Here is a 17,851-nt window from a genome sequence, read left to right as displayed (position 1 = left end):
GTCAAACAAAATAAAAATTTACAGCTGCAACCCTGAAGGGCCCTCCTCACATGGGTCTTAAGATAAATACAAAAGAAGTAATATTAGGGCACGCTCACATTGACCCAGAGTACAATGAATCTGTGTACAATGCACCAATAGCATCTTTTTTTTTTTATTATTGTTTTTTAATTTTTTATTATTATTATTTTGTGGGAAATCATATATCTGTATCATTTCATTTGCACAATCTTGTCTTTTGCACTTTAACCACTTCAGCTCCGGGAAGGTTTTACCCCCTAATGACCAGGCCATTTTTTGCGATTCAGCACTGCGTTTCTTTAATGACAAATTTTGCCGTCGTGGGACACTGTACCCTAATGCAATTGATGTCCTTTTTTTTCCCACAAATAGAGCTTTCTTTTGGTGGTATTTGATCACCTGTGCAGTTTTAAGATTTTGCGCTATAAACAAAAAAAGAGTGACAATTTTGAAAAAAAAACGCAATATTTTTTTAATTTCTGCTCTAAAATATTCCCAATAAAAAAATTTAAAAAATCTAATTTATTTATAAGTTTAGGCCAATTTGTATTCTGCTACCTATTTTTGGTAAAAAAAAATTCCAAAAAGTATATTTTAATTGGTTTGCGCAAAAGTTATAGCGTTTACAAACTATGGGATAGATTTTTTAAATTTTTTTTTATTTTTTTGTTTTTATTAGTAATGGCGGTGATCAGCGATTTTTAGCGGGACTGCGACATTGCAGCGGACAGATCAGGCCCCTAACTAACATTTTTCTTGTTCAATAGTTTTTATTGGTTTCAAAAAATAAAACATAACAGAACAATGCAGACCAATGCAACGTACAGTGGTAAGCAGGGAATACAAATAAGGATAAACAAGAAGAACATAAGATTCAGGTATTAAGTGAGTAAACATTGCCGTAGAAAAGGAGCATGTATGTGGATGACAAATATCAAGCAAAAGGATAAAGTCCACACCCTGGTCTGAAGAGACAGGTGGTGTGCCCCTGGGAACCGCCTCCCCCTTCCCCCTGCACCCCACATGGGCACAAACTGTGCGGGGATGACAGGGGGACGCCCCCCAAGAGCCCACTATGTCAGCTCGGCATACATATCAGGAAAGGTTACCCGTCAGACTCAGCCATGAAACCCATCTATTATCGAAAGCTACACAATTGCCTTGGTTAAGGGCTAGTAAACGTTCAAAGACGTAATCGCGCTGTACTGCAGTAATGACATCCATCTTATTAGGGGATTTTTGGGACCCCCAATTCCTCAGAATAGCGTTCCTTGCCGCCAAAAATATGTGGCATACTACCTGCCTCATATTTGGCGGGTATCGGGCAATACCAAGGTTTAGCAGTGCCAGCCCTGCAGAGGGAGAGCCCAGGATGCCTGTGGTTGTGGATATAAGCTGGAAGACTGTGTTTCAAAAACTGGTGATACTGGGACACTCCCACATGTAGGAGTGTGCCAGTTTGTCCACATCCCCGCCAGCATAAGCCATCGTGCTGTGTGGAAAATTTAGACAATTTGTAGGGGGTGTAGTACCACCTGTGTAGTAGTTTAAGCATCATTTCCCAGTGGCCTATACACTTGGAGTGTAGGAAGGAAGATCGGATTGGGAGCTGCCAGTCCGCTAAGGTATAAGTCGCAGGGAGGGACTCCTCCCATTTCAAAATCGGTGATGATTTGGAGGGCATCGTTTTAAATTGGAATACGTTATAAAATAGTGATATGCCTCCCTTACCTGGTGTCGGGCGTGTGAGGAATTTCCATGCCACTGACGGAATGGTCAGTTGAGGCAGGGGGTGTTTGGCAAGGAATTGCGTTATGCAATAGCACAGGAAACGTAAGTTGGAGGAGAGGGAATTTGGACTTCAAGTCCGACCAGGTGCAAGGCTCGCTGGAGTTGTAAAAGTCTTGTAAGTGTTAAATATTGCAGGATTGCACCAGTTTGGTGTACAGAAAGGGCAGTCTTAGAGACAGTGCCTGTATCGGAATTAGAGGAAGTGCTATGGGGATTTCTTTATTAGAGTTGTGGAGAATGCGGCGCCAAGCCAAGATTGAAGCTCACATGGGGGGTGAGAAAGACGAAAGATCCCTAGGATCCCAAGCGTTTAATTGAAGTAGAGACTGCAAGTCTGGAGCATCCAGCATTGCAGACTCAATGTCTGTCCAGTAGGGACCAGCGTCAGTGCGGAAACAGTATTGGAGTTGGTCAAGGATAGCTGCCTGTCTATAGTCCTCTAGGTCCACCAGTCCCATGCCACCTACCGTTTTAGGCATTATTAAGTGTTTACGGGCACAACAGGGTTTTTTGTGTTGTCAAAGAAACCCATTAAGGGATTTGGTGAGCTTTAACAGTCTTCATCGGTAATGGGATCGGAAGAACTCTGAAATAGTATAGGATCTGTGGGAGAATTAACATTTTATATGTCGCCAATCTACCCACCCACGACAGTTCAGTCTTCCTCAAATTGTGCAGTTGGGAGTTAATGGAGGAAATTAGCTGTTCGTAATTTGCTTTGACTAGGGACCTAACGGATGTGATACCTAGGTATGGTATCCCATCCCAAGTCCAGAGAAAGGGCATGTCTTCCTTTAATTTCTTTTTAACAGTATGGGGGACCCCTAGATCTAATACAAGGGACTTAGAGTAATTTACCTTATAGTAGTAGATGGCACTGAAGGCATTCAGAATGTTAAAGACTTGTGGTAGTGATTTTTCAGGGTCCGTTAAGAGGAGAATCACGTCATCAGCAAACAAATTGATGACATGTGGTTCACCTCGAAACCAAAAACCCGATATTAGCGGCTGGTGACGCATCGATTCAGCTAGCAGCTCAATCATTAGGTTGAATATGGTTGGCGACAAAGGACACCCTTGGCGTGTGCCATTGTGATTGGAATTGGTTTGGAGAGGAGTCCCGACGTATATACCTGAGCAGATGGTCATGAGTAAAGTGCCTTAATGGCCGAATTGATAGTGCCATGGAACCCAAAGCAAGTTAGGACTTTCGTCATATATCCCCAATCAACCCTATCGAACGCCTTCTCTGCATCGATAGAAAATAGTAGAGAAGGCGTTCGGGTGACTTCAGCATGATGGAAAATATTAATGATCCGGCGTGTTGCATCCGAGGGCTGCCTACCCCTAACAAATCCCATTTGATCTTTTTTAATGAGAAGTGGGATATAAACTGACAGTCTAGACGCCAGTAGTTTGGGATGTATTTTAATATCAGAGTTCAGTAGGGAAATGGGCCTGAAGTTGGCCGGTGATGTGGGGTCTTTGCCTGGTTTGGGAAGCGTGACTACGTAGGCTACAAGCATATCTTGTGGGAAAGCGGAGGTGGCAGCAGCTTGTTTGAACATGTGGTGAGGCGACAAACATTTGGAAAACATTTTGTAGTATTCATTCAGCAGCCTGTCGGGGCCTGGAGATTTTTCTGTTGGGAAGAGACGCTAAGATTTTGTCTATTTCTGGGGCAGTGATAGGGGAGTTCAAATCTTGTAGCTGTGATGCCGATAGCATTGGCAAATCCATCTAGAAATGCACGGATTTGGCCTTCACTCGGTTGAATGGTGTCTCTGTCATTTTTCAGGTTGTACAGATTGCCGTAAAAGTCAGCGAATTGGTCCGCAATGTCTTATGGGGTTAGTAAACTTTTGCTTGGAGGTGGGGTGAATGAGGTGGGTGATTTTGGTCTTCGTTCTAGTGGCTTTTAACCAGTTGGTCAGGTACTTACCAGCGCGGTTAGCGTTGTCATAAGAACGAAGTTTCAGCCGTCTGAGGTGCATATCGTATTTTTGCAGGAGCAGGGTCCGCAGATCCTCCCACAATTTCTGCAAAGCATTCGACAACGCCAGGGATGACGATGATTTGTTTTTGCTATCAAGATCATGTATTTCAGTTAAGAGGGAAGTAAGATGACTGTCATAGTGTCTCTTCTGTCTAGCACCCTGCTGGATTAGGACTCCTCTAATAAATGCCTTGTGCGTCTGCCAAAGTAGGTAATCATCAGGAGTAGTTGGAGCATTCTGTTCAACTTTGATGCCCACAATATCTTCGTTGTGGGCAGTATGGGCATCTACCAGGGTGTTATAGGAGCTAGAGAAGTCACTCATGGCTCCCTCTACCTGATCCAATCTATCCCCCAGAGCCTTCACTTCCTTGCGGCATTGTCTGACCGAGGAAAATAAGTCTCTTTGCAGTGACTCCCTGAGGGACATCAGCATGTCTTCAAGACAATATCTGAAACTGGCTGTCCAGTTGTGGGGAAGCCCGCTATGGGATCAGGGGATGGCACTGTGGCCATCATGGAGCTCAGTCGCCACGCCCCCCCAACTAACATTTTTGACACTTTTGGGGGGATCAGTGACATTAATACAGTAATCAGTGCTAAATCATATGCACTGTTACTGTATAAATGACACTGGCAGGGAAGAGGTTAACACTGGGGGTGATCAAAGGGGTTAATTTATGCCTAACTGTGGTTACTGTGTGGGGGGAAGGTTCTGTGACAGGCACAGAGAGATCACGGTTTAAGCTTAGCTAAAACTGCTGATCTCTCCCTGCCTGCCTGTCTGACAGAAGACTCGTCTGCTTTATTTACATAAGCAGGTGGGTCTTCTCTCGGTTTCTCTAAAGAGAGCAGGAGGGAAGCGGCAATATCTGAAACTGGCTGTCCAGTTGTGGGGAAGCCCGCTATGGGATCAGGGGATGGCACTGTGGCTGGCTGGGGAGACAGAGCTCCACTCACCTCTATGTCATTTGTCCATGTGCCTCCTTCATCAGAGCCAGTGCGGAGCCTTGATTTCATAGGGCTTCTTGTGGAGGGAGTTGATGCCCCAGAAGATGATCTGCTGCCCGGGATGGACATGTATGTCCTTGCAGCAGGGCCAGATGGATTTATGGTTGCGTAGGCCGCATGCAAGTCCACCTTCTGCGGGCCGCCGCCATGTTGGGATTGATGCTGTAGAGCCGGGGAGAAGAAGCCGGTCAGCTTGCGGGGCTGAACCGGCGGCTCCTTCCTACTTCGTGGCATGCTGAGGTGCAGGAGGCTCCGGTCCTCTGGCGGGAGGATGTCGTGGGTGTTGCAGGTGCCGATGTGTGTGCTGAGTCCTGGCATTCAGGTGGAGCTCCTGGCTTAGGCGGCCATCACGGAGCTCAGTCGCCACGCCCCCCCCCCAACTAACATTTTTGACACTTTTGGGGGGACCAGTGACATTAATACAGTAATCAGTGCTAAATAATATGCGCTGTTACTGTATAAATGACACTGTCAGGGAAGGGGTTAACACTGGGGGTGATCAAAGGGGTTAATTTATGCCTAACTGTGGTTACTGTGTGGGGGGAAGGTTCTGTGACAGGCACAGAGAGATTACGGTTTCAGCTTAGCTGAAACTGCTTATCTCTCCCTGCCGGCCTGTCTATCAGAAGACTCGCCTGCTTTATTTACATAAGCAGGTGGGTCTTCTCTCAGTTTCTCCGAAGATTGCGGGAGGGCAGCGGCAATCGCCGCAGCTCCTCCTGCGGCCCATCTCCTCCTGCGGCCCACCTCCTCCTGTGGCCCACCTTCCGCTGTGTCTAATCACAGCAGGAGCGCGGGTCCGGCAGCGCACGTGTGCCGCCAACACCTCGTGCACTAAATCACGTAGTACTACGTGATTTTGTGCAGCCGAGCCGCCCTGCCGCAGTAATACTATGGTGGGCGGTAAGCAAGAGGTTAATTAAGCGACATTCAGATTTTTGTATGGGTAAGCACATATTTTAGTGTTACACACTGCCATTGGATCATGCATAATACAGTTATTATCATGTGCCATGATCAATTTAAAAATTCTAGCATTCTATATTTCCTAACTAACCTTACATCACAAAAAAACTAACACCTGGCTAGGCAGTTGCAATGGTAGAAATACTCACCTATACTACAATTTGACTGAGTGCCAGTCTTCGGCCATCTTGACTGACCGGTGCAGGATGGCATTGTGCAGGAAATGTAAACTGAGTATGTAAATGAGCAGCTCCATGTACTGTTCATTCCTCAGCGTACTGTGAAAAGTATATTTTATGGAGACATAAAGAGCCTGCCTATTAAGTATTTTTTGCATTTACTTCCACTTTATAAATGTAAACAATAACTCCATTAAAATACAGTTCAGATTCCTGGAAAACAAACAGAAGGCGCCTCTAAGTGCAGACTTAGTGCACTTAGGAGCACCTTCTGTTTGTTTTCTTTGTACCAGAGTTTGCTTCTCTCTTGGAGTTGCTGCCCTAGTGCTGCTGAGACACCTGATTGCCTGTTCTGTATTCAATCCATTGCGGAAATCGACTCTGGCCAGAATTTACCATACAGGGTGCCCTCCATCTCCTCATCCTAGTTCAGATTCCTGACCTGATTTTGTTCATAAACAAAGAGGTTTAAGAATCCAGGGTGATGTCATTGACCACATATGGTGATGAATGATATCATTCAAGTTCCCTGGTGCTGCTGTTTGCAATACAGTAGAGTTATAGAACTGTAATTTGCCATAGGAGTAGAAGCAGGCAAGCATAGTGGTGGCAGTGGTTTTCTGGAAGATGTGACTTATGTTGGATTTACATCATGGGACAATGTGTAATTTTTAACCGGTTGCCGACCGCCGCAAGTACATTTACTGCGGCGGTCAGCCCCGGCCAGGCAGAGTGACGTAGGGGTACGTCACTCGCCTGTCACTGACTTGTGAGCCAATAGCGGGCAGACGTGCGCCCGCCGAGGTGCGCGCCCGCCCCGGCTCGTTCACTTACAAGTCAGTGCGTGTGACCAGTGGACCCGATCGTCCGCCGGTCCCTCACGATCGCTCCGGTGAAGGGAGAAAGGCAGGCGGCTAATGTAAACAAGCCGCCTGTTATTCTCCCTGGTGTAAAAATGGAGATCAGACGGTTCTACTATGTAGGACCGTTGATCTCTGTTTTTACACCAGTAGCCATGTCCAACCACAGTTAGAAGCACGCCCCTAGGACACACTTAACCCCTCCCTCTCCAATACAGTTAACCCCTTCCCTGCCAGTGTCATTTTTGCAGTAACAGTGCATATGTATAGCACTGATTACTGCAGAAATGTCACTGGTAACCCTAAAAGTGTCAAAAATGTCAGTCAAGGGTCCGATCTGTCCACCGAAATGTCGCAGTACCGCAAAAAAAATCGCAGATCGCCGCCATTACTCGTTAAAAAGAAACACCAAAAATGACAGAAATCTTTCCCTTTGTTAGTAAACGCGATAACTTTTGCGCAAACCAATCAAAATACGCTTTTTGCAATTTTTTTTACCAAATATATGTAGCATAAAACAAATTGGCCGAAAATGTTAAAAAATTTAGATTTTTACATTTTTTTTTGGAATTTCATATAAAAAAATGTGAAAAATATTGTTATTTTTGCAAAATTGACGCTCTTTTTTTGTTTATAGCGCATGATCAAAAAATCGCACAGGTGATCAAATAACACCAAAAGAAAGCTCTGTTTGTGGGAAAAAAAGGACGTCAAATTCGTTTAGGTACAGCGTCGCACGACTGCGCAATTGTCCGTTAAAGTCACGCAGTAAAAAATCGCAAAAAAAACCCTGGTCAGGAAGGGGGTAAAATCTTCCGGGGCTTAAGTGGTTAATAAATAAAAAGCTTTACCTAGAGTGTGTTTTGTGTTTTTACTTACTATTTACATTTTTTAATGGGTAGCAAGGGGTACTACAGTATGTACTCCATACTCATTAACATGGAGGGGCAGGATATCTGTGGGGCCCTTCTAAATTTTAAATACCTAAGGTACTCTCACAATGCTGAGGGTTTGGTATAGATTTTGTTCTATTTTATTTATGATGTGGAATCCACTTCAAAATCCATACCAGACCATTATTCTGGATATTGAATAGATTTTGAGGGGGGCCTCATACCATTTTTTTTCTCTGGGAATGTGGTCTTGAATGCTTGCTGTTTGTTCCTCCTTTTCTGGTCATGTCTTGATAAGAGTCTGGTATAGTCTTTGAGGGGGTTGAGGGGGACTACACAAAAAAAATAAAAAGAATTTAGTGCCCTACCCCAAAGAAAATGTTGCTAGATGCTTATATTAGCATTCTTAAAGCGGAGTTCCAGGCACAAAAACTATATTTTTTTTTGTGCCCCTCCGCTAGGTAGACCTCACCTGAAAAGGAATTGGATAGTTATTTATTTTTTTTGTTTACTTACCTTGTAATTGAAGATCGAAGATACTCACCTCAGAGTACTTCCTCCCTCGGAGCCGCGGCTCACCCCGTCACTTCCTGTCTCGCTATGATTCCTGGGAGCTGAACGTCATAGCTCCCAGGAATCAATGCGACGGCACCGGCCCTGCTCGTCATTTCCGGGCGACGCCGCATTCCCCTGCTAAACAGCTTCTGGGCATGCCTCCCTCTCCAATAAAATTAACCCCTTCCCTGCCAGTGTCATTTTTACAGTAACAGTGCATATATATAGCACTGATTACTGCAGTAATGTCACTGGTACCCCCAAAAGTGTCAAAAATGTCAGTCAAGGGTCCGATCTGTCCGCCGCAATGTCGCAGTCCCGCAAAAAAAATAGCAGATTTGGTTTTTACATCTTTTTTGGGGGGAATTTCATATAAAAAAATGTTAAAAATATTGTTATTTTTTCAAAATAAACGCTCTTTTTTTGTTTATAGCGCAAAAAGTAAAAATCGCACAGGTGATCAAATACCACCAAAAGAAAGCTCTGTTTGTGGGAAAAAAAGGACGTAAATTTCGTTTGGGTACGGCGTCGCACGACCGCGCAATTGTCAGTTGAATTCGCACAGCGCCGAATCGCAAAAAGTGGCCTGGACGGAAGACAGCAAAATCCTCCGGTGGTAAAGTGGTTGAGTTGTATATGTTTTTTGATCACATTAGGGTATGTGAGTATGTGTTTAAATCCGCAATATGTATTTTTATAATCACATCTGGATTTTCAATCTGCAGATATTGTCTATAAGGACATGCCATTGCTATTTATTAGAAATCCCATCAGGGCAGCCTGAAGACAAAATATGATGGAAGCCCCATGTAATAAATGTACTATACTGGTGAAACACAGACTAATCAAATAATGAGCATGAATAAATCATTGGAATATACATTTGTATATTTTTTTTATAAAATGTTACAGTAAAATTGAAGAAATATATTTTCTGTTTGTTGAGTCATACAGAGTGATCAAATATGACAAAAAGAGACTTACAACTCACAAAAGTTAAAGCTTACAGGTTCACCATCCATACCAATACTTCCATCTTCTACATATTTCTGACATATGGTCCGAATGTGAGCAGAGATTAATCCTCCGATAATGACATCTCCCTCCTGGTAATAATCATACTCCCATGTTGGCTTTAGCCTTTCAAGTCTACAATGAGGTCCTGATCTCTGGGTCGGTCCTACTCCAAAGTATGTGATGGGAAGCATGAGTATCAGCAGGCAACAGACACAGAACACCGAAGACAAATTCATGTTGTACAGCAGATCCTCTCAGTCACCGGCAGCTCTGCTCAGGAGGAGACACAATCACCAGAACTTTATACACATCGACTGACACCGATTTACACAACAGAACAAAGAACGGAATAATAGTAACATCAGTCTGACAATATTACATCTATATCTTAAAGTGTAACCGACCTAAAAAAGTTGGTTTATTCTTTATTTCATATTCAATATACTTTCTGTAGTTTTTAGTTTCCTAAATATCATATACTGGTAAAATTGTATTTGGAACATCACACGATGGAAAGTAAATGTACAATAGGTGTGAACGAGTCACTTAGTATCCACTCTGAGTTGTTGGGTTTTTGGACTCAAAACTCACTCTAATAGGGAAAATCAACAATAAAAAAATGGTAAATCAGCCAAATTGTTTTTTTTTATGGTGTTAAAAGAGTATATGGGGTCCAGTACGACAAGCTAATCAAACATATGTATTTGCACAGAATTACTGAACCCCATAGCACCCCATTGTATGGGATTGGTAGATCCTTTCTGCAGTCTTTGTAGCTGTTTAAAAGTGTTGCCTCCAATTTACTTATTATTACTAATATACTGTACCCTCAAACCCAATTTATTAACAATGCTTATTGGAATAGGACGCGGTGTTAAATCTTCAAAAGGGACAAAGCACTAAATCATGTCACCATTCTCGACCCCATTATAGAATGAGTTTTCAATGCTATCTGTTTCCCCATAGAAGTTATCACTTTTCTGTTTATTTCCCAATCAACATTATCACAAGATATAGACTAGGGATGAGCTTCGAGTTAGTCAAAGGTAAGTTCGACTCGAACATTGCCAATTCGATCATTCGTCGAATGACGAACAAATGTGCTTCTTCGTGGGAAATTTGAGTTTCCCATAATGCACTGCAGCGCGTTATGTGATTGGCCAAAGCATGCACCCTGACCTCATGCTTTGGCCAATCAAATGATCTCTGCCATGATTGGACTAAACGCAGGCTGCCTTTAGCCAATAACGGCTCAGCGACCAAGTACACGCCCCACACTACATAAAGGCTGCTCGCGCAGCTGCAGACAAGGCGAACAGACAGGGACATGCATGCGATTCAGGCAGGGAGAGAGTGGTTTTTTTGGAGTCAGACAGTGCAGAGAGAAATTTCTAGCTGTGTAGGGAGGGCGAGGTTCCTGTGTGAGGTAGGGATAGATTGATTTCTTTACATCATATCAGACAGTATAGCGCCAGTGAATGAGTAGCAGTGTAGGGAGGGCCAAGGTTCCTGTGTGAGGTAGGGAGAGCTGTCTTACTTTACATCAAATACCAGTCACAGTAGTGTTAATTGGTCAGTTTCTGCAAAATTCTAAAATATTTATAGAACTGTAGGAATAGAGATCACTGCAGATATCAGCCACAGTAACCTTTGCTCAGTTGTAGATCTGTCTATAGGGGTCACACACCTGTAGGAATAGAGATCACAGCAGATATAAGCCACAGTAACCTTTGCTCAGTTGTAGATCTTTCTATAGGAGTCACATACCTGTAGGAATAGCGATCACTGCAGATATAAGCCACATTAACCTTTGCTCAGTTGTAGATCTTTCTATAGGAGTCACATACCTGTAGGAATAGAGATCACTGCAGATATAAGCCACATTAACCTTTGCTCAGTTGTAGATCTTTCTATAGGGGTCACATACCTGTAGGAGTAGAGATCACTGCAGATATAAGCCACAGTAACCTTTGCTAAGTTGTAGATCTTTCTATAGGGGTCACATGCCTGTAGGAATAGAGATCACTGCAGATATAAGCCAAAGTAACCTTTGCTCAGTTGTAGATCTTTCTATAGGTGTTACAGACCTGTAGGAATATAGATCACTGCAGATATAAGCCACAGTAACCTTTTCTCAGTTTTAGATCTCTCTATAGGGGTCACAGACCTGTAGGAATAGAGATCACTGCAGATATAAGCCACATTAGCCTTTTCTCAGTTGTAGATCTTTCTATAGGGGTCACATACCTGTAGGAATAGAGATCACTGCAGATATAAGCCACAGTAAACTTTGCTCAGTTGTAGATCTTTCTATAGGGATCACAGATCATCCATCTATAGAATTATAGATTACATCAGATATCAGTGAGCGTATTGATAATCACTTGCGAAAGTCACTTGCGTACATCTATTACCTCCACAGCTCATATATAGGGCTATCAATTACATCATATCAGGTCATTGAGTATCTATTGGTTAGTTGCGTATACCCTATATTGATCTGTATAAACATCATGTCCGAAAGGCCAACAAGGAGAGGCTGACGCTCAGAGGCCACAAAAAGAGGGCAAGCAGCCTCTGTGTCCATTGTGAAAAGTGGTGGTCACAGTCGACATAGTGCATCCTCTGCAGGCGGGGCACGCCCGTCCTTTATTTCCGGTGCTGCCCGTGCTATTCATCCACAACATGTGGAAGAGTTGGTGGAGTGGATCAATAAGCCATCCTCCTCTTCCTCTGACACCCACACTCCCAGTAGTTTGCCTTCCACCGCAGCTGCCAAAGCAGACCGTTCCACGGGCTCCTTCTCCACAGCTACTCTTTCAGTTGCTCCACCATCATGCACAGAGGAGTCACCTGAACTATTCGATCATAGTGTCAGTGACATGCTCCTGGAGGATGCACAGCAATTTGAAAGCTGTGATGTTGTTTCCCAGGTTGATGAAGGGAATAACATGAGCCTAGAGAGAGGGGGTGACAATGACGGACAAGAGACCAGCAGTCATGTTGCCATAGCTGAAGCATATTGCCAAGTTTGCTCCAGTGACGAGGAGGGAGGGGATGACTGTACTTGGGTGCCTAACAGGATAGAAGAGGAGAAGGAGGGGCAGGAGGAGGAGGAGGGGAAGGATGAGGAGGATACACAACTGCAATGAGGCAGGATGTGCTCCATGGGCCGGCCTAGCAGTAGCCAACCTATTGCGTCACAGCACAGAGCTCTACAGGTGCAGGGTGCTGCAAAATCCCCGCGGACTCCAAAAAGTTCATTAGTGTTGGCTTTTTCATCACCTGTGCAGTAGACCGAAGCATTGCTGTTTGCAGCATCTGTCTAAAGCGGATCAAGTGCGACCAGAGAACCAGCCGCTTTGGCACCACATGCTTGATAAGGCATATGACTACCTGCCATGCAGTCCATTGGCAACAGCACCTGAAAGAGGCACCAGATCAAAACAAGCATACATCACCTTGCTCCTCATCTGCAATCTCTAACCCTACTATACCTCATGCCTTCTCAAATACCAGGATTGAGAGGGATGATGGTATAGCAATGAGTGGCACAGAGAGTTGCACCCAATCTGCTAGCAGTACACCACCGCTTGATTTGAGCAGCAGGCAAATTTCACTACCCCATTATTTGAACTGTAGAAAGAAATACTGTCCCAGCTATCCAAATGCTCAGCATTTTAATGCTAGCTTGGCCAAATTGCTAGCATTACAGTTGCTGCCTTTTCAGCTAGTAGACTCGGCTCCCTTTCGCAAATTTGTGGAATGTGCTGCACCACAGTGGCAGGTCCGCTTTTCGCGTAAGGCCATTCTGGCTCTCTACTGTCATGTGGAAGGTAGTGTTTTGGCCTTGTTGGACAAAGCGGTCAGCAGGAAGGTGAACATTACTGCTGACTCTTGGTCCAGCAGGCATGGACAGGGACGTTACATTTCTTTCATGGCGCACTGGGTAACTGTGCTGGCAGCTGTGAAGGATGCAGGACAGAGTTCAGCCTTGCAGCTTGTTTTGCCACCACACCTCCAAAAAGCTGGTGCTGGTTCTACCACATCTGGCTACTCCACAACCACCTCCTCCTCCTCCTTCTCCTCCTCCTCTTCCTCCATGTCCTCTTCTGCACAATTCTCTTCTGCAGTAGCAGCAGTTCTCCCTAAGCGTTCAAGGGGCTACACAAGCAATCAGGCTAAAAGAAGCCATGCTGTGCTTCAGTTGGTCTGTCTAGGGGATAGGAGTCACACCAGTGCATATATTCTGTCAGCTCTGCAAGGGCAGGCTCAGAGATGGTTGACGCCACGACAGCTTGAGCCAGGAATGATTGTATGCGATAATGGCACCAACCTTCTCTCCGCCCTCCGACAAGAACACTTGACACATGTTCCATGCTTGGCACATATTCTGAATCTGGTAGGGCAGCATTTCTTGAGCAGATACCTGGGCTTCCAAGATCTCCTGAGGCAGGCCAGGAAAGTCTGTGGCTTTTTCCGACGTTCGATTAATGCCAGTGCTCACTTATCTGACATTCAATGGGAATTCAACCTGCCCACCAACCGCCTCATTTGTGACATGCCCACCAGGTGGAACTCAACGTTGGCAATGCTGCAGCTGCTGCACATGCAGCAGAGGGCCAATCAATCAGTACCTGTGTGAGTATGGCACAAGGACATTGTCAGGGGAGCTTGGCTTTTTTTCACCACCCCAGAGGCTTTTAATTAAGGATGCATGCATCGTCCTGTCACCATTTGAGAAGGCCACTCAGATGGTGAGCTAGGACGATGCATGCATCAGTGACACTATCCCGCTAGTCTACCTGCTGGAGCACACGCTGCGTGGAATCATGGACAGAACACTTGAGGCAGAACAGCAGCAGGAAGAGGAGGACTTCCTTTTCTCACATGGCCCCCTTTATGCAGATACCATTCCTGCAGGGCCACAAAACACACAGGAGGAAGAGGAGGAGAAGGAGGATGAGGATTTCGGCAGCATGGATTTAGAGCAGGGGTGGGGAACCTACGTCCCGGGGGCCGTATGCGGCCCTCGAAGTAATTTGGTCCGGCCCCCCATGCAGCTGAGTCTGTGTCTCTCAGCTGATCTGCCAGAACTGAGCCAATGTTTCCTGTATAGTTCCGGCTCCGTTCTGACAGTCTGAGTGAGTCACAGGTGAAGTGATATCAAATGCACTCCGCCTGTGACCAATACAGGAACCATCGCCTCTTCCTCCATCGTGGCGCCGCTGCTAGCCAGCATTTCCCGCCAGCAGCACACATAGCAGTACCAGCCAGAGCCAGCAGTACCAGCCAGAGCCAGCAGTACTCACAGCAGTATAAGCCAGAGCCAGCAGTACCCACAGCAGCACCAGCCAGAGCCAGCAGTACGCACAGCAGAACCAGCAGTACCCACAGCAATACCAACCAGAGCCAGTAGTATCCACAGCAGTACCAGCCAGAGTCAGCAGTACCCACAACAGTACCAACCAGCAATACCTACAGCAATACCAGCCAGCAGTACCCACAGCAGTACCAGCCTGAGCCAGCAGTACCAGCCAGCAGTACCCACAGCACAGTACCAGCCAGCAGTACCAGCCTGAGCCAGCAGTACCTACAGCACAGTACCAGATTGAATCAGCAATACCCACAGCATTACCAGCCTGAGCCAGCAGTACCAGCCAGCAGTACCCACAGCACAGTACAAGCCAGCAGTATCAGCCTGAGCCAGCAGTACCCACAGCAGTACCAGCCAGCTGTACCCACCAGCAGTACCAGCCAGCTATACCCACCAGCATTACCCGCCAGCAGTTATTTTCAAAACTTACCACCATAAAGTTGACTGCGCTCCAGACTGACTGATGCAAACCTGGAATACCAGTTGCGAGTAGCAACATCATCAATATTAGCTAACATCACTCACTTCACCAAAGAGAAGCAGTTGCAGCCATCACATTAGGGGTGAGTTAATTACATTTTTGACCAAATATAACAGGCACATTTTTGAGTTGATAATTTTGTACGGCCCCCGAATGATTTTATAAATACCCAAATGGCCCTTGGCAGAAAAAAGGTTCTCCAACCCTGATTTAGAGGAAGAGGATAGAATACAGCAGTCTACAAGGGATGGTTTTGATTCCCCAGAAACCACAGGAGTTGTAAGTGGTTGGGGGGAGGTTGGTCCTGATGACAATGTCATCCTTAGTGACCCAGAGGACTCTGAAGCTCATGCCTCCTCCAACTTATGTTGCATAGGCTCCCTGATTCTGCAAAGCCTGTGAAAGGACCCAAGGATTTGTGCTATCAAGGAGAGGGATAATTACTGGTTGGCAACCCTTCTTGATTCACGTTACAAGGGTAAAGTTGCAGAGCTCATCCTGCCTTCACAGAGGGTGCAAAGGATGAAACATCTTGAGGAGGCTTTGAAAAAAAAATTGTGTATCGCCTTTCCAGACACTGGGAGGTCAACATTCTCTGGACGTGTTTCTGAGACATAGTTCAGCCAAAGGAGGAGAAGGTGGCCGGCTGACCAATGCCTTTAAACAGTTCTTTTTAGTTTCAATATATTTTTATTGAAAGAAATTTTACAATACAAAGAAAATGCTAGAATAATGAATGAACATATTACAACTTCCATCAAAACAGTAGTCAATTAATAAACTCGCTTTCAAAGCCAATGAACATAACAGCAAGGACATCAAGTGAATAAACATAAGGGTACACCACCAGCCGATTCAGACAGAATGTTTAGTGACCAATCCAGATGTAGATTTATCATATCGACTAAACCACGTTGTCCAAGGTTGCCACCCAGAAGGGGATTTCTGGTAGTTCCCTTTGCTTAAGGCAAACATGAGTTCATAGGAACAATGATCTTGGGTCAAGTTTATAACATCTCTGACAGTAGGAGGTAGTTCTTTCTTCCAATTTCTAGTGAGAGTTAGTCTTGCCGCCAAAAGGACATGAACTATAAGGTGTCTCGATTTAGAGATATAGTCCTCAATCATCAAGTTCAAGAGGGCAAGGGCAGGAGAAGGGCGAACGTGTAGGTGTGTGATTTCTGATAAAATGCAAAATATCTCATGCCAGTAGGATCTGAGCTTTGGACATTTCCATAGAATATGGTGTATATCCCCCACATGGGCACAGTTCCTCCAGCACAGAGGGGAGGAGTGGCGGTAGAACAAAGCCAGTTTAGCGGGTGTCAGGTGCCATCTAAGGGTGATTTTTATTGTCTGTTCCCATAGGGCAGAGCAGTTAGTGGATTTGTATGCATGTTTAAGTGCCATGGACCATTGGTTTGTCGTGTATGATTGTTGAAAGTCCTCTTCCCATTGCTGAAGGGGTTTTGACTTAGTCAGGGTCTTCTTGTCTTGTAGGGTCAAATATATGTTCGAGATGCCTTTGGGGGAAGGGGCAGTGTCTGTAAGAAATGTCCAAATGCGGCTAGGGACACTGTAAAGCAAGTATGGGATTGTAGAAAGACAATGGCTTATTCTCAAATAGGTGAATGAAGTCGATGATGGGAGAAGGTATTCCTGTTGTAGTGTTGTGAAGGGCTTTAGGGTGCTCTGGAACAATTGTTATAGAGTAGAGATACCACAGGACTTCCAGGCAGAGAAGGAAATGTCAGGAATTAACATAGCTAGAACATCCACAGGGATAGGAGGGGTCACTGTTGGGGTGTGAATAGATTGTGTTGATAAGACTGTATGCCAGACTTGAATAGATGTCGTCATTGGGGGTGAGAAGGATGTTGGTAGTGGTGGGTTGAAAGGGGAGCTCATCAACCATATTAGCTGGGGCTGTCTACTTGTGTGGGTAGATTAAATTTGCCCCCAGTTGGTCGTGGGAGTGGAGCAAAACCATTCTTTCAATTGCGTGACAATTGTGGCGATATAGTAATCATGGAAATCTACGTATCCTGTACCACCTGAAGTTCTATGTTTGATCAAAATATGATAAGCGCATCTTGGTTTTTGCTGTTGCCATATATAACCCCCCAGAATGGAGCGTAATGAGGTGAAGCAAGATTTGGGAATGGGAATGGGTAGAGTCCTGAACATATACAACAGCTGGGGAAGTATCATCATTTTGAACGCAGCCAATCTGCCCGACCATGAAAATTCTTTCCATTGTAAAGAGATAAGGTCTTCTCTCATTTTAGAAAGAAACGGGATATAGTTGGTCCGGATTAAGGATTTAGTGGACTTAGACAGCCTGTTGCCTAAATATGGGATATCATGATCCGCCCACGAGAGTGGGAATTGATGATGAGTTTTGGTCGTCAGGTCGAGATTGAGGTCAAGAATAGTAGATTTCGTCACGTTTACCTTGTAGTACGAGGCATTGCTAAACCATTGTAGTATTGAATGTACTTCTGTCAGTGATTACATGGGGTTGGTGAGCATCATAACTACATCGTCAGCAAAGAGGCTTATTTTGTGGTCGCAGTCTGCTATGCGAAAACCTGATATCCTGGGGTTAGAACGTATATGTGTGGCCAAGGGTTCCATGAGTAGATTAAAAATTAGGGGGGACAGAGGGCACCCCTGCCTAATGCGGTTGGTAATGTTGAAGGGT

General features: G+C 44.9%; 1 protein-coding gene across 1 annotated transcript in view; it reads right to left on the bottom strand.

Moving 5' to 3' along the window:
- Nucleotides 1–9,369, bottom strand: part of LOC309567079 (vomeronasal type-2 receptor 26-like) — a gene marked incomplete at its 3' end in the record, with an annotated part of 168,802 nt that extends 159,433 nt beyond the window's left edge. Inside the window, exon 1 of the mRNA XM_082272402.1 lies at nt 9,257–9,369. The remainder of the gene's footprint in view (nt 1–9,256) is intronic.
- Between the last annotated feature and the right edge of the window lie 8,482 nt (nt 9,370–17,851).

The sequence above is a fragment of the Pelophylax lessonae genome (assembly GCF_965119305.1).
Source record: "Pelophylax lessonae genome assembly, chromosome: 1".
Lineage (NCBI taxonomy): Eukaryota > Metazoa > Chordata > Amphibia > Anura > Ranidae > Pelophylax > Pelophylax lessonae.
The sequence above is the reverse complement of the archived record's forward strand: the minus strand, read 5'-3'. Positions and strand labels throughout refer to the sequence as shown.